Source organism: Leiobunum rupestre, chromosome 10 (genome assembly GCF_980474605.1).
Source record: "Leiobunum rupestre chromosome 10, qqLeiRupe1.1.hap1, whole genome shotgun sequence".
NCBI lineage: Eukaryota > Metazoa > Arthropoda > Arachnida > Opiliones > Sclerosomatidae > Leiobunum > Leiobunum rupestre.
The window spans coordinates 44,779,531-44,798,213 of NC_143393.1; the positions used below are offsets into that span (position 1 = coordinate 44,779,531).

The window sequence follows — 18,683 nt, forward strand, 5'->3', positions numbered from 1 at the left end:
AAATGCTTTTATGGCATACTTATGAGTGATTATGTTACATATGATTCTTGTTATCACTTATTGATATGTATTTCAGCGCATAGCTCTTGCAAGACCCTGGTTCCTCCAATAAATACGAACAAAGTGGCGAAATGCAAAGTCGAAGCAGCGGCCCCCATCTTTGTTTAGTCTCACCAATATCTCATCGACAACCAGGCACCACATTGCGGGCAACCACAGCTATGAGAGAGCTGTTCAAATATGTCCTTTTTTAAAATGTCTAAAAAGTACACAACATTTTTTCTACTTCTCAACAAATGTGGTTTTTAGAAAGACAACAGTTCAAACTAACTACTCCCATTTTAAAAATAAGTTAATTAGGATCTCTTGGGGTAATTTTGGGCCAAGATCACACTTACTCCAAAATCACACTTACTCCAAAATCACACTTACTCCAAAATCACACTTACCCCACTTCACCTTAATATTTCACGAAATAATTTTCTCAAAAAATTAAACAAGTGTGAAAAAGTTGTCCATTAACACAGTTTTTAAGCGGCATTGATTCGTAGGATTGAATAAATTCACGTTATAAAAAGATCTCGCATTTCTACGAAAACAATTTATTTCAATTAAAAATTGATATAATATATACCTCGTTTCTGTTTGTTCTGTATTTTGCAGAACCGAATTGTCCACCGCCAAACCCACCTGAGAACGGCGTCATTTATGGCTGTAGGCCGAGTTTCTACGAAGACCTGGGAAAAGACTTCATTACAACGTGTTTCGTGAAATGCAAGAAAGGATTCTTGCATCAGTTCGCCAGACGGCTTGTTTGCGACTTCCAGGGAAAGTGGCATGCAGACACACCAGATAGGGAAGAACCTAAATGCATAGGTAAGGACTCTCACGACTAATCTTATGGTATGAATAGTGTAGCGTTGTGCATCAAGCAAAACGGGCCCTTTTTTGTGCATATTGAACTTGTTCTCTATAAAGAAAATGCATGCAGCTTATTCTTTTCTACAATCCTTTTTTTTTCTTGCCCAGCAATTAAGCAACAAAAAATATCTAATATGTGCATACAGATATTTCTTTCTTGGTTCGTGTAGTACTCTTTTTAAGTGACTCATGTTAGGAAAATATTTATAATAACTTAAGGCAAAAGCAGAAACTCGCAACACTCTTATATTATGTATTGAAATGATTTCATACTAAGCCACTAACTTATGAGACCACACGAGTACTAATGTCGCTTATGCGAGCAGACGAGAGAGATCTTGACATTTCTAAGAATTCCTCTGGCTTTTAAATGGCGCTACCGTTAGCGTAAAAAATAATTATCTCCATCTCTCTCCACCGTTTCCTGTCCCCATTGTCTTGCCCTGCCGTATATGCAATTAACGCCGGTTAATTGGGAGGCCCTCAAGTGGTCGGAATGTGCAATTATTGTGGCTTTACCGGGGAGTCGGGGTCAGGCTCTTGTAACCCATAAGGGCGGTACTATCTCCACCGCCGACTTTGGTCAGGTGTGGGCTGGTAACTGAGCTTCGGCTCGGGCTAACAGAGAGGGTCCAGGTAAACTAGCCGCCTCGGCGGATTGGGTAATCTGGTGTGGGGCGGCGGGCCTCCGTATGAGGGCACGGCGGACCCATATCCCGGCCGTTTGGGGTCCCGCCGGTATCTCCGGTGCTAGCTGTGCTGGGTTATGCGGGCTGCTGTGTGCCCGTTGTTCCCCTTTAGGAGCATTCTCCAAAGGGCTCGGCTCTCCACCTCCGTAGGTGTCAGCTGGCGTTGCCAGAGCATCCCTTCTTTATTCCACTGCTGTGTGCGAAGTGGTGGGTTGGTCATACCATTGTTAAACCTTCTGTTGGGTTGAGTGGCTTGCGTCAACGGTGCAACCATCACTAGTGGGGTTCTGCTCCCTATGCTGGCTTTTTAACCTGTCCGGGCTGTGGACGCTGGTGTAGGGCATTCTGATGATAGGCCTTCGGTGGTGTGGTTTCAATCTTACCGGTACATCGGGCTATTAATTGGGGCACGCAGGGAGATGGCCTACGTTAGGCCTAGAATATTTATTTACAAGTTTATTTCTTTAATTAAACTAAGGGTTAGTGTATTTTGTTTGTGATAATTATGTGAATTGATAGGAACTCCAATCGCTTAGCAAAAGTGATACTAGTTAATAATTTTTTGGAAGACTTCTTTTGGTGATCTTCGCCATGGTCAAGGACAGTGGAGTCCTGGCAGACTCCGCTTCCAAGAGCTTCCAAACTCCATACATTCGACGTGATGTTATCGACAGTAGCATTGACTGTCGTTGATGGGTATTGTTCGAGAATACGCCGCTATTCAACCAAATCAAGTTCGAGGATATAAACGACTCGATTCCGTCAACCTGTCAATTTTGTTTCATCGAGCATACTCAATCTACGCTCCAGAAAGAATTCGATCTCCTCAAATCGGATAACGCATCCCTGCGCCACTCAGAACAATCTGCTAATAGCAGGCTCCTCGCACTAGAAACTACTTTGCGCGGCACCAGTGATGAAATCTCCCGATGTATCTCCTCGCTGGTTGATCTCCAATCTAAATTTACCACATTTAAAATTCCAACAAGACTGAAATCAATAACCCATCTGTCTTGATCTATGCCGAAACTACCAGCGTTAGGAATTAATTGGATTCTCGCCACGCAGCGTTGACTACATTACTTCACCAACAAGCCTCGTCTATCGCTGACGATGTTTTAAGCAAATTAACTCCTGTTCTGACTCAACGGGATTCAGACTCTTTTAAAAAACTGGAATCAACATTTTGCTCCGAGGCCAAGGTGTCTGAAATGATTTCCAAGTCTTCATCCACGATTTCTGCCGCCATTTGAAAATGCCCGCAGTGAATCTGCCTCGCCCGTTTCGCGCTGGCATAACGAACTTCTCTTCGGATTCCCGGAATCCTCTTCCGCTGGTGATCATGCTGACGTTGCTAGCTTTCTCTCTCAATGTGGTATTAATAGCTTCGTCTGGCTATACCGACTTGGTTGCACCATTCCACCAATTACTTCTCGGCCTCACCCCATTAAGGTGGTACTGGAGCTCCCTCACCACAAGGAGAAAGTTTTTCCCTTCGTCCGCCAGCAGCACATGGCTGACAACTCGTATCCCTTCGCTGCCCGCTCCGATTTTACCCCAATTCAGCGTCGACATTTCATCCAGGACAAAAACGAACTAAACGCGAAGATCAACGCCGGCGAGCAGGGCTGGACTATTCGGAACTTCAATGTTGTAAAGTGGAGCCAACCCTCGCTTCCCTTACGTCCTCTTTCCACTCTTGCCAATGGTGCTGTCCCAAAGGCGTCATTTTTTCATCATCCGCCGCCTCTTCGTGTTAGCTCCCAGAATTTCACTTTCCCTAATCTGCAGCCGGCACCTTTCCAACGTTTTCAGCCACCACCTCACCAGGATCATTTCCTTACTACGGTGCCTCTTCATACAGTGCATGATGTTCCCCATCTCTCGCTGCTTCCGGAACTCAAGACAACTCAACTTTGAACTATCACCATGCTGCCTTTCGTCCTTCTCGACCCACCTACGTAAGATGTTTAACGGACCAACTGTCCACTTTATACCATCGGACCTCCGACGCTGTTTTAGATTTGCCCCTGATACTTCCCATAGAGTCTCTAATGCTCTCTTTTGTAATGCTGGTGGTTTATCGGGTTATAAAATTGATGAACTTAACTCGCTGGTCTTAAAATTTTAAATAACTCTTGTCGCTATAACCGAAACTTGGTGGAACAAAGACATTTCTCGCGCTGAACTAAACATTCCGGGTTTCTCACTGTTAAAGACCCTATTCGGGGTGTTCGTCGCCCTCATGGGGTGTTGCCCTGTTTATCCAAGATACTCTATTGGTTCAGCCTTTTAACTTTCATGATGTTGCTATTGACTGTTCAATGGGCACTGATCTCTATAGTGTCGAATCTGTCGCAGTCCAGGTCGTAACCTCCGATCTAACTATTGATATTTGCGTTATATATCGTTCGAATAATGCTCATTATCACAACCACGCGTATGTTATTTCTTTAATATCTGCTCTTTGTTCTCATTGTGACGCGAAGCGTTATAGTTTATTACTCTTAGGAGACTTTAACTATCCCTCTATAGACTGGCTTAATAATATTGTGTGCCTGTGCCCAAACGAAACTCTTTCTTGATTGTATAACTGATTCATTCCTCCCCCAGTTTGTTAATTTCCCAACTAGATCTGGTGGTGCACTGTGTCGTGACAATATTCTTGGTTTAATTTTTTCCTCTGACCCCGGTCTGGTTTCGAACATTTCTCTTTTTCCTCATTTGGGTGCTAGTGACCACGGTATTATTTTCTTCAATTTTGCTTTGCTTTGCTTTGTATGGCTCCCTTTTTTAGTCCTAAACCTAATTTCTACAAATGGAACTATGACGCTTTTAATGACTTTCTTTCGCGTATTGATTGGTCTCTTACGCTTTCCCGTGATTCCCTCGCTGACTCTTGGGTTGCCTTTCATACCCTCTTTACTGCCGGCTTTTCGTCCTTTATCAAATTTAGTATTCCGAAGCATCGTAATAATAACTCTAACCGCCGCTCTGCCTTAAGCAGAAAAGCTAAATCTGTTGCCTGGTGTCGCCTAAATCAGTCTAAAAACGACACGCTTCCCAGTCAATTATCTCTGGACATGTTGCCTCTTATCGTAAGGCTCGCAAAGGCCACACTAATAACTTGCGTAATATGGGGATAAAATCTGAGACAGCTCTTTCTAGTCTCTTAAAGGTCAACCCTAAAGCTTTCTATTCTCACGTCAATCGATTTCGCGTTTCTCACCGTAAAATAATTGAAATAAAAAAATCTGATGGCTCCTCTACGACTTCTTCCTTGGAGGCCGCCAATGTTTTTAATCAGTATTTTGCCTCTGCTATTCAACCTCTGCCCTTTCTCCCGCCTCCTTCTTGCGCTGCCCCTGTCTCTCCTTCTGACAATTTTACCTGTACGCCAGCTGATATTAGTCGTCTACTTGGGAAACTAAAAATTGACAAGTCTCCGGGCTCCGACGGTAATCATCCACTCTTATTACGCAATTGTGCCGCTTCCCTTGTTTTTCCCCTTTACCTTATAATTTCGTTCCCCTTCTCGAATTGTTCGTTGTCTCCTTCATTGGTTTTAAGACCCGTTTTATTTATAAAGTTTTTAATTCCGCGCGCGTGGGTAATTTTACTTTTAAATCTCGTGAAATGTCACTGTCCATTGTACCTTACCTTCGCTCGCATCATCAATCGAAAAGTGGCTTAAAGATCAATAATACGGATTCCATTGTAACAGATGATTGTTCTCCACCCAAGATCTTGAAATAATTACTGAGGAAATGACCACTGAAAGGTTTAACGATAATCTTCCTCGTCATTCTCCGTCCCAGGTAAATACCTTAATCACGACCCCATCTCTAGACAAGAACGTAGACAGCCTTAAGAATTGCATTCGATGTGAATCTTTGGAAACTCGATTTACAACGCTTGAAACGAAGGTTGATTGCTTTCTTTCTCAACGTGAGAGTGATTCTTCGAAACTAAACGAACACCAAGACCTCCTCGATACCATCTCTGGAGATGTTGTTAATCAAGGCCAAGAAATTTTGAATATCCAAAAAGAGTTTCAAGAACTAAAATTTAAGTGACATAATGAATTCTCATTAATACACTCCAACTGCTCAACCATCAAGTCGTCGATGAGGAAAACGGACGAATCGATTGCGTCTCTTACCGCTAACCTAAAGAGACTTGAACATTGTTACTCAACTCCTACGTTTGTTCCTTCCGATTTGGATTCTCGGATTGAGGAGTTGCTTAAAGAGAGGGACGAGATTCAGAGTCGCCAATTCAACGCTATTCTACGCAATCTTCCCGAATCCTCACCAGATAACGATGTCTCTAACGTTCGTGGACTTTGGTTTTGTTCACTCTGAACTGGCGACTGTTTTGGTTGAGCGACTTGGACCGCCACGATCTACTCCTCGTTTCGTGAAATTAATTTTTTCATCGCTTAACCTCAAATATAAATTCCTTTCTACGAAATTCTGATCGAAACCATTAACTCTCGTTCTCAATTGACCGCACTAAACGTCAGCAGGCTAAGCATTCAAAAGCTGTTGCGAACTCAGAGACTGCCGGGCTAAGGGAGAAAAGGAATTGGTCCTTCGTGATGGGGTGGTTCTCACAAGATCTGACCTCACTTAACGGCGTAACTCCCTGTCATCTTCAGCAACTAACGATATGTCTCCAAAAAATGCCTAACACCTCAAAATCGTGTTTTGTCTCTCAGTCCGTTTATAATTCTTTAATTTTGACTTTAAACCATAGAAACTACAAGAGGAACAGAAAGAATCGATGAAACGTGTTACGGGCTCGGTACGGGCAAAAAGTTCTCCGTCCATTTCCGCTTGAATATAATTGGCCGTCATTTCCAAAGCTTTTTATTGATTGGATCAGAGATAACCGGAAATGAAGGGAGAACCTTTTGCCCGTGTCATCTTAGTAAAGCACGTACAAAGGCAGGGCCTGCTATTCCTGTGGTAGTTTCTATGTTTAAACCAACTTGCTACAGCTTTTGTTCCTTAAAAATCTCTCTCAACTCTACAGTTTTCGTCAACTCTATGCGCTCCGCCAACTCTACGCTCTCCATCAACTTTGTCAACTCTATGCTCTCTGTCAATTTTGTCAACCATACGCTGTCCGTCAGCTACGTTAATTCTACGCTCTCAGTCAACTTTATCAGTTCTACACTCTCCGTCTGGTTCGTTAATTCTACGCTCTCAGTCAACCTCATAAGTTCTACGCTCTCCGTCAACTTTCCTACCTTCGCCAGTTGTATCGTCTCTAAACTCGTTATCACTAGGTCCTCTCCCAGCACAAAATATACCTTCACCGCCAAATTCAGCAACAATACCTTTGTCAGGATTTCAGATACATAGACATCATCCTCGTGGCCTCTGCATTGCTCATTTAAATATTTGTTCTTTACGATCAAAGGTAATTGCACTAGAGCAATTATTACTTATACATGATATTGACATTATTGGAATCACCGAATCCTGGATAGATGATTCTGTCCCTGATTTTGTGGTGGAGATTACTGGCTACACTATAATTCGTCATGATCGAAAGAATCGTAATCGTGGACACTCTCTCTTGGTTTGAGTCGTATCTTGCAGGACGTACCCAATTTGTCATGATAGAAGTCGTCTCTTCCGAGCACAGTAATTCGCACATTGGTGTCCCTCAAGGAAGTGTCCTGGGTCCATTGCTGTTTTCTCTGTATGTCAACGAGATTGCCAATCGCTTAAATATAGAACGGCCCATCTTTTCGCTGATGACGCTGCTTCAGTTTGTAAATCGCTATCTCCTGTAACCTTGATTGAGTTAATGGATGCGGACGTTCAGAAAATAGAACGGGGGTATGAAGAACTACACTTGTCCCTCCAAAAAAGCAAATCAACATTTATGGTTTTTGGAACAGCTAATATACTATCAGTGTTTCAACATGTAAAGGAGCTGCCTATAAGCGGTGTAAATCGAGTTACCTTGGTTAAGTACTTTGGTGTGCTTATTGACGAAGAACTAACATTTTCCACGCATACTGAATATTTATCTAAAAAAGAACCAGGGACCGTGGTGTATTCGCTCACTAAAGCCTGCCCTCGATGTCAAGCTCTTGAATACTCTTTATAAAGCCCTAGTGCAGCCTTCATTTGATTACGGCGACGTATTTTATCATGCCGCCTCCGAAAGCCGTTTGAAGCCGCTTCAGATTTGGCAAAATAGGGCTGCGAAAACAATCATTGGCGCTAAGCATCGCTCTTCGGCCATTGAGGCTCGTTCGACAGTTCAGTTGATGACAAATAAACAACGCTGTCTTTCACTTTCTAATATTCATATATAAAATTTACTATCATCGAGTACCAGTATATGCGACACAACGTTCCACGCAAACTTCTTCCGTGCACAAATTATTACACCACTAGTAAATAGTGCGACTACGTTTTACCTTGAAAACCTTCCTCATAAACTTCGCAAAGTCAGTCTCAGATACTGGGGAATTTCATTGTGGAATCTAGGAGCAACAAACACAAGGAGAACGCAGCTAGCCTTTAAACACGTTAACGAAGGGTTGTGTACGAATTTCATTGGAGGAGCGTCACGAGCCTTTACGCTGAACGTTTTACGGGCGGGGGGGGGGGAGACAATTTTGGAATATTCCCCTTCCGACGGGGCAGGCGCTAAAGCGTCTAACCAAGGAAAACTGTACACAAGAAAATCAATGACTTTTGACGGGTTGCGGTCTCCTTGTGCGGGGTATTGTGTTTGTTGCTCCTAGGTGGAATGTTTTTCCTTCAAAGTTCTTATCTCGCAACCCTGCGCTCTCAATTTTTAAGTCAAATATTAAAGATTTGCGTCTAACATTTTAATCCAATTTTACTAATATTAAAATGTCTTAATTAAAATTTGTAAATGTTTTGTATCGTGGACTCAGCGGGAAATCAGTAATCATAACTGAGTTGAATAACCCAAATAAAGCCGTTTCTACACTCGTAGATTTCTCGCCGGCGGGTCGCCATAATTTATGCGCTCGAGAGGGAAGAAACGAAACGCGTTGCGTACCTGACTTTACCTACTTACATACCGCCGACTCTACTGATAAGGCTTTTCTATGGAGATATTTTTCGCGTTCCCACTAGCGCTTGTCAACGCAAACTGAACGGATCCCGCGCGCTTGGCCGCCTTTCGTTTTCGCAATCACACTCACATACCCCCGCACCCCTACACGGACACGGTAAGCCTATAATGACTCGTATACTAAAGTACACGATTCCTAAAAAGGGAGCTTATAATTGACGGGGCTTAACAGTTGTATAACCACAATTAATTGCTTAAGCAATATGGTATATCGGGAAACGAATTATTTTAAATTTTTTCTATTAAATATTTAGAAAGGAAATATTTTGGTAAACGTTGCAAGTTTCCAGTTAAAACTTGTGGCAAAGATTTCGAAGAAAAATGTAACAATGCTCAGCAGAGTTTGGCTTGCGAATACTATAATGGTGACGAGGCTAAGTATACGTGCTTTTGCAAAGGTAAGATAATATTTTTACGAACAGTAAAGCAAAATCAAGAAAAAGCTAGAAATTCGATTAGTGGCTCCGGTACTCTGGCAAAACTCGGGTTGTTGCCGATAATATACATGTAGGCTCAACAAATTAATGTAACTTATGCGAGGGGTAGCCACTTAAGAAATATGGTATACAAATAGCGATAAATCAAAAATTATTATTTCCGGAAATCTAGAAAACCACAAATATTAGAAATCCACGAGAAATATTAGAAATATCGGAAATATTAGAAATCTCGAGAAATCCAAAAATTATTGGAAATATTCGAGAAATATCGGAAATAATTGAGAAATATCGGAAATTTAAGAAATATCGGAAATTTAAGAAATATCGGAAATTTAAGAAATATCGGAAATATAAGAAATATCGGAAATATTTCAGATATATCGGAAATTTTGTAAATATCGGAAATATTTGGAAATTAGAAATCTGGTGTACAATTTTTTTCCAAGTGGCTACCCCCTCGAACTTATGTGACCTTGCAAACGTGTTTTGCAAACTCATATGCATGTAGGATAAGTTAACATGTACTAGAAGAATCTGCTGGCTTAGAACAGTACATTGGACATGAGGAAAACGAGCACTTTTCACACTACGCCATTCCTAGTGATCTACCCAAGCGACTACTTGTTGTAGAAAATATTTAAGAGCACCATCATATTCCTGAGATTTCATTCATTCTACTTTTTTTATTAAAAATTCTAGGTTAATATAATAAATATTTCATTTATTTTCAACAAACCGATTGAATATTTATCAGCACAAAAGCTTAACATGTTTTTAGAACACGCCATATTACATTCGTAGTATTGAAAAATAATATTAGGTTTTTGTTTATAGTTAAAATGACTTACGTATTTTCAAATATAGCATCTTTATGATTAGAAGTTTAGCACTTTATTGAGATATCTTTATCAAATTTTAATTATTTAATATGAAATGTTTTAAGATCTAACCTTTCCAATATTCTACTAAATTGTTTTTTTGTTTATATTCTAGATGAAGAACAATTTGGTAAATATATTCTTAATCACAGCTTTTGACAGAAATAACGCTAACTCTTCAAATAAACTTAAAAAATGACGAATTGTACAAGTTGCTCTTAAACGGCGTATAACCTTATAGCAGAGAAGATCCAGCTCGTGTCATTATTTTAGAACGTTGTAGATAATCCTGATCCGAGTGGTTATCAACTTTAGTCCTAGTCCACGTGCAGCTGCGTGGGACATCGCAAATCTCCTCTACCATATAAAATCTCATTCCAGTTAGTATTGACTGCAGGTTGACCTTCCCTGCTAGGGTTACACCACGGGACCGACCTTTATTATGATTTTTCGCGCGTGATTTGAGAGTGCGTCAGAAACTCTGACGTTGGTCGTGACATTTAGCACGCGCTCGTACAGACTCGTTTAAGTTTAGCTAGGACGTAGGGGGCCATATTTTATCACTTAGCTTCTCCCTTTTTTAAAATCAGTTTTATGGTGGTATCACCTTAATAAGTATCTAGATATACCGAGAATTCCATGTAATTCTACCAACTTTATTTCTTTACTTTGGCCATTTATTGAGTGAAATCAAAAGTATGAACAATGGTAATTTTCGCAAATAGAACATTTTCTAAATTTTCAACAATTTCTAAAAGCCAGATATATAATATCGAAAATGATATTAGAACTTATATGGTTCGCGGGTTTTAAGTATTTGGATAGAAACCTTTCAATATGGGACACGGTGGCGCTACAAGCGGTCCCGCTTTGAAAAATCCAAGTGCGCAAATAAGATTCGGGTTCATTCATTAAAGGTTAAATACGCTCTAAACATTCCATCGGGGTCCTTTTATTAGTATTAATGAACGAATAATAAAGTGATCGAATAAAACCTTTAAGATTATTTGCAAACTTCTAATTACATTTTCCATTTCACGAAATTGGAATTTTAATAATTCTTAATCAGAAATACTTTTTCAATAAAAGACATTCGGAGAATCGATACGAAGTATTACTACATAGGGGCTGGACATGGAAGCTACTCTTAATATGGTCCTTATTAAACGGTAATAATTCCACGAAGGTGAAATCAAGAAGGCCTAACAAATAGCTTTTTGCACAATTTAATGAAAATCAAGGTTGCTGAATGTAAAATACAAAGTTTTTATAATTTCAAAGACTTCTTTTTGGAGATGCCGAATATACTTTCGTACAAAAATAAAACTGATTGACTTTGCTTATTTCAGATTACACGCAGGATTTATTTAGTAAGTGATTAGTTTAATTTAACTTTAAGAAATTAATCATGTTAAATAATTCTTAAGATTGAACTAACAACATCGTTAAAAGATCTTAATTTAAGCTTTTAAAAATAGATATTCCTCTATATTATAGTAAAATATTATCCCGTGTTGTTGCATATTCCAAAAAGCGCTAGAAATATCTATTCCAACGTTTAATTGTCAGGAAATTCAGGAAACCGCATCGGAAGATTTAGAAATTAAATCGGTACCTTAATTTTACATCTTGTAATTATTCGGAAATCGGTTTTAGAATATTAAATTGCTAAGTCTCAAAACTATCGCACAATAGTTTCGTTACTAACTATCCTTCTATATTGTAAAGGAAATGGGCCAACTGTGCTGCTGGTGAATGTTTAATTATCGGTCACGCTGTAAATACCAATATTTTAAAGTTTTTCTTCGTTCAAATACCATTTGTTGAATTATTCTGTTGGGAATATATCTTCAGTCAAAATGCAAATCCTAGTTTCTCAGGATTTGGACTAAGGTAAACATGCTGTAGCTGCAACGCCGACGGAACTATTTTGGCTCTAGCTATGAAAATGTTTTCTTTGTTTGTTAAAGAACACAGTTTAAGGTACTTAGTTTGGCTTTTTAAGAATTTTTCATTTTAAAATTATTAATCTAAGCCAATGCCTGTCACACAATATAGCTTATTTAAACTTAGTGGCTGCCACAAAAATGTGATTTTTTCTAAATATTTCTAATTAAATTTAGTTAAAACAGGAAACGTTTTCCATAATACTGCAATTTTATTTTAGTGCCTGCCACATAAAATACACCTTTTAATGGAATTGCGTGTTTCTTAAGGGTCAAAGAGGTTAATTAAGTTTGAACTAGTTAGAAAATAGATACTACACTACAATTTTTACCTAAAGGCCGAAAACCTAAGAATCGCTGTTTGACTGTCGATATATTTTCAAGCGACTAATTCAACAAATGATATTTAAACTGAGCAAAACATGAAACGTGTTCGTAGTTATAGCGTGACCGGACATTAAACATAGACCAGCAGTGCAGCTAGATGGTACACAAGGCAATGTTAAAAATTATCTGCCAGAAATAACCCTTTTGTCAAAGAAAAAAGGTTTAATAATGAAAATCCTCGTAAATGGGAAATCCACGCAAATATAAATCCTGCGCAAACGGAAAATCGCGCCAATGAGAAACTGCGTAAACGAAACACCGCGAAAAAGAGAAATCGTTGCTAACGGAAAAATGCGCTAACGGGAAAACCGCGCAAATGGTAATTTGCGAAATTGACAAACTGCACAAATGGGGAGCTGCGCAAATAGCAATTCCGCAAATGAAAAAGTGCGTAACAGAAACTGCGCAATTGGATCCAAACCGTTTTATAAATGGGGTTAGCTATTTGACTCCTTAGTTTAATCAATATGTATTTATTTATACAGTTACAAGGACTATGTTGAGACATTTTTTAGCGTAGCTATTAACCCTCCTTCCCCTGATCGGAGAGTAAACTCCTTAATTTACCTAAAATCAAACCATGAATGACATTTTAGGAAATATAATTGCAAACTGATTTTTTTTGATATTTACATTCAAGTTTTAGTTCTCAGCACAGATCCCCCTAGTGTCTAAAATAGGTGGGTATTCCGCCAAGAACCCATAACGTCCTGTTCCCTCTAAATTTGCTATAAAATAAACTACTCATTTCCAGCGCATCTTGGATCTGGACGAGAGCGTCAGTGTCCAAAAAAGCCGTGGGGTCATTCCATACGATTTCGACCACTCATGTCACCATGGGTCAATCAATTTTTTTAAATTTCAACACAGGTAGATCTGTCTGAAAAACGGTGATATCCATGGTTTTAGCTGAAAATATTGAGAAGTTTTAGAATAAACACAGTTTAACCGAAACCCCACATTTTTTGGTATATCGAACCTCGATTTCAGTACCCCTTCGCTTTAAGTTTAATAACTTTTTATAAATATATTTCATTTTAACAAAATAACACAATCTTACACATTTTGACAAGGCCAATTCAATGGTGGAGTTTATATAGTCCTAACTAGAATTGATACCAGGTTATTGGATGTCAAAATGTACATTTTTAATTTTGGGGGTCTCATTCGAGGGGTTAAAGGGTCATGTGGGCCATTGAAAACACGGAATATAAATACACTATTTGGTAGCTCTATAAAAGAGCTTTACAATAAGCTCTTTAAAAAGGGGTATTTTCCTTGTTTTAATTTGATATATCAATAACAATTTTCAACACTTTTGAAATTTTTGATTTTTGATATCATACAAAAAATGGTTTAAATCTTTTAGATATTATCACAACGTATTTAACGATGTGTGATAAATAATGCTCGAATATTTTCTAAATCATAATCTTTAAGAATAAAGGATCTAGCCCTGGAAGAAGTCGCTGTAGGCGTTGATATTAGTCGCAAAATCAAGTTAAGAGTTACATGGCATTTTAACGTCGTGTTTTCAATCGCCCACATGACCCTTTAACCCCTCGAATGAGACCCCGCAAAACTAAAAATGTACATTTTGGCATCCAATAACCTATATCAATTCTAGTTAGGACTATATAAACTCTATCATTGAATTGGCCTTGCCAAAATGTGTAAGATTGTGTTATTTTGTTAAAATAAAATATATTTATAAAAAGTTATTAAACCTAAAGCGAAGGGGTACTGAAATCGAGGTACGATATACCAAAAAATGTGGGTTTCGGTTAAACTGTGTTTATTCTAAAACTTCTCAATATTTTCAGATAAAACCTTGGATATCACCGTTTTATAGACAGATCTATCTGTGTTGAAATTTAAAAAAAAATCGATTGAACCATGGTGACATGAGTGGTCGAAATCTTATGGAATGACCCCGTGGTATAAAAATACCCATAGACACAATATAGAGCTCCTATATGTAACTTCCTATTTTATTTGTAAAGTTATGATTTAGGTAATTTTGAGTGCTTCGTGCGAGCTTCGCGTTACATTTGGTTTTTAATAGCTTGGATCTTTAATCACAGTTGGCCATTATAAAATCTAACGAAATAATTTTTTCTAGTACGACCATTAAAATGCAGCCATTGCGCGAAATTAGAAATACCGTGTAACGAGAAAGAATTCTACACTTGTTACAAAGGGGATCCGCTGGATTTTGAAACGAGGTAAGTTCCAAATACATCAGCTGCAACAACAAAAAAAAACAGAAAAAAATTGAATCGCTATTTTAAAAGGCAAAGTATAAAATACCTACCATTTTGAAAGTCGATATAGACTCTTTCAAGATTAAAATCACTCATTACTAATAATCACCCATTTGTCGACCCCCGAATAATCCTGTCGCAAAGTAATCGTACTTGAGCGGAAAATCGTTGATAATTTTGAAGAAAGCCGACCATCTATGAATAAATAATGGAGAGGAGTTGACGACAGTGACTACGGTTACATGGGGCTGTCGACGTAAGGGAACGTCGACTTTCGACGAACGTCGACGTTCGGAAAAGGGGAGCGGTTACATGGTCATCGCTTCAAAAAATTCTAAGGATTTTTTCCTCCAAAGTAGGGGTTTTTGCCGATCCTTAAAACTATACTTCACTTGCGTTTTAGTATATAATTTTAAGGTTTCTACTGTTATTCAATTATAAAATAATTTTTTTTAGATATAAATATGTAAAGTATTTCATATAATTATGTACGAAATTCTTCGCCGTTTTAATGCAGAATTATAATTATAACATAATTTTAATATTAATTAAGGTATAATATCCCCGATTAACCTTGTGATCTGCTCCTCACATTATTGTTAAATTCAATTAATATTTAGTGAACATAAACTTGGAACCGTAATCTTTTAATGAAAATATTTCTGAAAACATTAACTTAATAATTTTCTTATAAGGTATAGGGTAGTTATTTTAATTATTATATAAATATAAAAATAAATATAAATAGTAAATAATATAAAAACTCAAATGAAAACGTATTTATTTCGGAGCAGTCGGATATGTGGTAGGAAAAATCCTTACTAGCCAAGGGAACGTCGTCGTTGAGGGGTTACATGCAACGCCGAACCTCGACGTAAGGCGTTAACTCGACCGTACGAGGTAGTTTTCGTTAAGTCGACGTATCATCCCGAACGTCGACGTTCGCGCGGTTACATGCGAAAAATAAACGTCGACGTTCCCTTACGTCGACGTTCACAGCCCCATGTAACCGTAGTCAGTGTTTCTCTCAGAAAATTTTCTTCGGCGGGGGGGTTTCCCAGACATTCGGGGGTGCTGGCAGTGGCGTTGGAAAAAGGGGAATCTCCGGGGGGGGGGTAGATTTTCTCCGGGGGGGGGCTTCGTCCCCCCGGATAGATGCCTGAAAGCAAAAGTAAATAGGGGGAGAAAGTCTATCACTGCCTCCAGATTTTACCTTCCACCATGCTTGACACCCTTTTTAAAGAGCTAGTGATCACGTGATATTTCTAACCAATAAGGATAGCACATTACGCGCGAAGTAGTGCATTTGTGGTATTCCGGTCCGCGCTCAAGATGAAAATTTTGAATTTTATTCCCTGGCAACCATGTCACCACCTCGCGAATTCAAATAGTCTCTCTGTCAAATGTTGACCACTATTTCCTTCGATAACGGTTGATTTTAATTAATAATTACTATATCAATTGTAAAATAAACAAAAAAAGCTCGTAGCTGTATCTATTATTTCAGTTAATCTTGCAAATTGTTAGGCCTTAACATCGTAGATTTACCAATTAGTTCCGATCTCTGCTCTAAGATGGCGCCACGCTCTCCAATATTTAAGTGAGCGTTTTTCTAGTTACGGTTTATTTCTTTTCAAAAGTCATGTTATTATTTTTTAAATGTCGAATTTTAGTTTCTATCATATATCTACTTTATTTAGGAACTAATTTAACCAAATGATCGAAAGTAAAAGTTTAATATTCACGTAGTTTATAGAGAACTATTTTTCATCGTGGTGGAGTACAACCGATACATTTGTGTCCCTGTAAAAAGGCGAGGGGGAAGTCATTTCCGAAGCCCAAAAATTTTACCCCTCAAATAAGACGTCGTGCGGTTGGACCCAAGTGCCAGACTTTCTCCCCCTTATTACTTTTGCTGAAAGAAACACTGGTTGACGACACCGGAAGTCTATCGCAGCCTTCTTGCCCCCCCCCCCTTGGCGAAAACTTTATTTAGGCCTTTATGATCTTTTCGCTCTCCTTTCCAGTAATACACTCTTCGCTACGCCCCTGTCTATGAATAAAAAGTATCCTAAGATTGATAATGTAATCGTTCACTTTTCCAAATTATGACAAAAAATACCGTTTTATTGCGCAGAAACCCGTTTGAAAACTCTGGAAAAATTGTAATCGATAAAATTGGCCTATCGATAACCGTGACCGATGTCATACCGTTCTCGGAAATGAATGATAATAAATTAAGTGACATTTCCCGAAAAGGGAATGGGAAACTAAACAGAATTATTTTGCGAAAGAAGCGATGGTTTACTAATACAGCGTTTGCGTATTTCTCTGTAGTGCATGGCCGATGCGCGCGATTAGCGAGGATCCTCAATAAGAAGAAGCTAAAAGGTGATTACCCAAAAGAAAATGAAGTATTTAAAGGGAACGTGAAGTGCGAGACGGATGATGAAACTAAAACGGTGAAATGTGACTTCTCCTGCCCCAAAGGTATCGAGCTCGATGGACAACCGTCTTTAACGTGTGATTTTAGGGGCGAATTGAGTGGGAATATTCCTAATTGCCAAGGTAAGACATTTAGAACCCTACTTTTTTGGTAGGATGCGCCATAGCTTCTTTCTTTTCTCGCTCATGGCGCTAGTCTAGAGCGATAGTAGAAACACCCAATTCTTCAATTAGAGGAAGCGTGCCCGCCCTGAAGAGGTTTTATCACTTGAAACCTTTGTTTCATATTAATGTTTATTTTTTAAATACACCCTTAATTAACATATGGACAACAATATTCGAGCTATAAATTAATTATTTTCATTACAGTTTGGATACTTATTTAAATATAATTTCTTAATAATGAAGTACGTGGATTTAGATTCACGAAAGGCGTTAGTAGATATGAGAAATTAAAGCACTACCAAAGCGGGGATACTTTTATTGGGATAATTCCTCATAAACCACTGTATTTCACACTATATTATAACACGTGGTCAGAAAAATGAGGGGAGGGAATTGTGTATTGCCCCAAATTCCTGAAAAGGTTATACCCCGTTTAACAAAGTGTTTCTCACTCTGTGCACACTGGTTCTTTCGGGTTACTTTATTCGATTTTTCGCGCACCCTTCAGCCGTTGGGATTTTGGGGGTTTTTTTTTAATTTCTCGAAACGTATCACAGCTGAGCTAGTGAAAACAATTGTCATTTTTATTCAATTACGACTATCTTTCATAATCGATCGTCCCAAATCTTAACATTTTGATATATTTTGCTGAATTCATGACACTAAAAGGTGCAAAATTAATCATCTTCGTTATACAAGCGTAACGGTGCCCGTTTTTGAACAACTAACGAAATTGTTGAGGGTAGGTGCGGCCCCGATGCGACTTACGAGCGTGAAAGTGACGAACCAATCAATTGACTATTCTGAGAAAACACTACGAGATCCTAAATATACGCCAGATTCACTTTGAAAGTTAGGAAATCAAAAGCGCTAAATTAGACTTGTTCGTTTCTAACTAGGTCACGTTAGAAAATCTACCAGCAGAATAGCAGGACTATATACCTTGAAAACCTAGTACGTCCATGGTAATTATTAATAAAGAAAACAGTTTCGAAAAGGTCTCATGGGTAAAAAAAAATAAAAACTTTTTGATTTTAATAAAAAGTTTTTTTACTCATGAGACCTTTTCAAAACTGTTTTCTTTACTATATACCTCTTCTTGGAATGCTTATCTTGCCGTATCGGATATGGTAAGATCCCCTCTGTGCGCGCTCCCCTATTACGTAGTTGTTTGTTAAAGGGGAACGGTCAACCTTTAACCAGTTAGATAGCCCTATAGCCCATTAAAAACTAAAATTTATTGCGAAAACTGCATAAAAAATATTGAGTGTTTAATATTTAATAAAATAAAGAAATTTCGGGAAATTGAAAAGTACGCGTCTGCCGCGACACCCGGTGAGAAGTCAGTGAGACAGAAAAACAACATAAAAGCGCGCGCTGCTGAAGACGCGAAAGATTTGTTTTGCTCGCGTGACGC

The 18,683-nt window shown here is 38.6% G+C and overlaps 1 long non-coding RNA gene across 1 annotated transcript; it reads left to right on the forward strand.

The window, feature by feature from the left end:
- Nucleotides 1–669: 669 nt before the first annotated feature.
- LOC149926030 (uncharacterized) lies at nt 670–14,606 on the forward strand. Its single transcript, XR_016477074.1, has 5 exons — nt 670–876; nt 8,996–9,139; nt 10,175–10,189; nt 11,409–11,429; nt 14,515–14,606. It is a non-coding gene; the product is annotated as an uncharacterized LOC149926030 (long non-coding RNA).
- Nucleotides 14,607–18,683: the final 4,077 nt, after the last annotated feature.